Here is a 3,242-nt window from a genome sequence, read left to right as displayed (position 1 = left end):
AACAATGAATTAAGTGAAATTTCTCTCTGTGTCACTGGAATGTCTAAAAACAATATTGTAGGGCTCTAGCCAGCATGGCTCAGTGGAAAGAGTATCGGCCTATGGATTGAAGGGTCTCCGGTTTGATTCCAGTCAAGGGTATGTACCTCTGTTGCAGGCTCGATCCGCGGCTCCGATCCCCGGCTCTGGTCGAGGCATGTGCGGAGGCAGCCAGTCAATGTGTCTCTCTCACATACATGCTTCTCTCTCTCTGCCTCTCTCTCTCTCTCTCTCTCTCTCTCTCTCTCTCTCTCTCTCTCTCTTTCCCTTCCACTCTTTCTAAAAATCAATGTGAAAATGTCCTTGAGTGAGGATTAACCAAGAAAAATTTTTTAGAAACAATATTGTAGGAAAATATTTAGTTATTTAATGGGTTCTTATAGGAAGGATATTGACAATTTTACCTTGTTAGTCTCAGGATTAGGATCTGAAACTATATATTGATTTGAAAACATTTGTGCATTTTCATAATATATTTTAGAGCCAAAATCATTCATTAATAATATTTTTCCCACAGTCGTAAGTAAATATTAAAAAGGAAATGAATATTAATGATAAAGTAACTGGTATCAAAGATTTTAAACTATCATTTCTATGTTGTTTATAATTTTACTCATCAAATATTTGTTATAAAGCACTTTGAAGAATACTGTGGAAAAATTAGAAGATGAGTCAGGCCTGTGTCTGATCCTCATAAGGGACTTACAGTCTGGAAAGGAATGTGGATCAAATAAGCCATGTACAACACAAGCACTAACTCTGCGAAGATTTGAGGTGAAGTTATGCACATCCTTCCTACTCGCATTACAGCGGTTAAAGCTACACACACTGCTGATGGGTATAGGTTTATTCTTGCGGTGATGACAATGTTCTAAAGTTAGTGGTGGTGGCTGCATGACTCTGAAAATAATAAAATTCATTGAATTTTACACTTTGTTTGCAAATTCTGTTAGAGGCCATATATGATGAAAGTTATTTTCCTAATAAATAGTCAATACAAGCTATTCAAATAAAAAGCTAATTTTATTACTGAAATCCCAGTATTGTAATGTAGAAGTTCCAAATACAGATTTTTAGTAAGCAAATGCACACAGATTATATATACACACATAGTCTTGTCTCTAATGGTTGCCGGGCTCTGTCAAGAGTGAAAATACAGGTCCACATACCATATACCTGACTTTTTAGAGTGATAAATCTAGCTAATTAACTATTCCTGACCTTGGCAAATATGCCTTCCTTAAGTTTCCAGAATTCTTGGGATCTTCAAGCCCTGAATTGATGAGTGGCAAAGCAGGGAGAGCTGGTCTCAGAGAGCCTTTTTGCCCCAACTCCATCCTCTCCCAAGGAAAACCCATCCCAGCTTCTACATGCTCCTTGACCAGCCCAGCCTGGGAATGTGCTCTCCAGCTGTCTATCCACCCTCCTGGAACTGACCAGAAAAGCTGCCAGGGGAGAAGGGCCATGTCTCTAGGCCCTGTGGTCTCACCCTACAGGGAAGGACATAGACTCCAGCAGGCAGAATCTAGTCCTCAAGCAAAGGGTCCAGAGTGGGGTCTCTCTTGCCTGGATTTAAGGAGGTTTTTGATAGGATGAATATACAGTAAAATTTTGACAAAAAACAAACAACCCAGAAATGTTTTTATGAGGTTTTGTGTGCAACCTTGTGGTATTACTATGAACACTTAAAACTTAACATGATATAGAAGGAAATGGAAATGCTCAGCTAAAATGAAGGAAAAGTACATTCTGAATGAGCATAATTGCCTGGTTTTGAAAAGTTTTTAGATATTATGATTAACATATCAAGTGTGAAATTTTCTAATAGTGCTATCTAAAATAATTTAATTCACTAAGATTTATAAAAGTAACCTGCCCTGACCGGTTTGGCTCAGTGGATAGAGCGTCGGCTTGCAGACTGAAAGGTCCCAGGTTCGATTCCGGCCAAGGGCATGTACCTTGGTTGCGGGCACATCCCCAGTAGGAGGTGTGCAAGAGGCAGCTGATCGATGTTTCTCTCTGATTGATGTTTCTAACTCTCTATCCCTCTCTCTTCCTCTCTGTGAAAAATCAATAAAATATATTTTAAAAAAAAAAGTAACCTTACTACATATTTACCTGTCAGATTCATTTAATACACTCAAAAAAAGATATGTATTAAATGCCTACCATGTTTCAGGTACTGTTCTGGCACTGAGGGTATATCAGTGAGAAACAAAAGTCCCTGCCCTCCTAGAGTTTACATCCCAGTTGGGTAGTGAAATAGTGACCAGCAGTTTTAAATATATTTCTTTACTTAACATCCAATCTTAAAATGTCATTTATAGCCTTTACACAGGCATCTTGTTAGGATCCCTACCTTAAGCCTTAAAAAGCATGTTTCCGTTCCTCTTATTTTTGGACTGTATAGAAACTTGTAACTATTTTACTAGAGGTTTAAAAGGACTGGGCCTTATATTGGAAAACAAATTTAAAAAGTATTAATCCAAGCATCCAATTTAATGTGTAAAAAGAACAAGTGAATAAACATAAAGAAAATAGAAGGTTTAAAATAAAAAAGATAACAGAAATTAATGAAATAGGAAATAAATATATAATGAAGAATAAGCCAAACATTGCTTCTTTGAAAATACTAATAGAGACAAATATAGTAAGCCTAATAAATAAACCTAGAGAATTTATAAATAAACAATATTGTGATGTAAAAGGGACAGAATCATGTATAAATGAGGATGTTTAAAAGGGATATTACAGCTTTCCCCAGTAAGTCTGAAACTAACAAAATGGATACATTTTGGAGAAGATAACCTGCAAAAGTGGTTCAAGAAGAAATAATAAGTGAGATGATTTTACCAAACATAATAAAATTTAAGGAATACGTACTTTTAATCTTACATAAATTTTTTCAGAGTGTAGAAACCAAAGGAAGACTCTGAAATCTTGGCATGAGGGCGGCATCATCTTGTTATCAAAACCTGAAAAGGACAGAACGAGGAAGGAAAATATTACAGGTCATTCTCTCATGAACATAAATACAAAGGCCTGAAAAGAAATTAGCAAACTGAATCTAACAACCTATAACAATATGCATTTTAACCAAATTGAGTGGATCTCAAAAATGCAAGGTTGGTTTCATGTAAAAAAAAAAAAAAAAGCAATTAATATAATTAATGGCTGCATTTCTAAGGGTCCTGGTAAGCAGA

Source organism: Myotis nattereri (genome assembly GCF_964212035.1).
Source record: "Myotis nattereri genome assembly, chromosome: 4".
NCBI classification, from domain to species: Eukaryota; Metazoa; Chordata; class Mammalia; order Chiroptera; family Vespertilionidae; genus Myotis; species Myotis nattereri.
Note: the sequence above shows the minus strand (reverse complement) of the source record.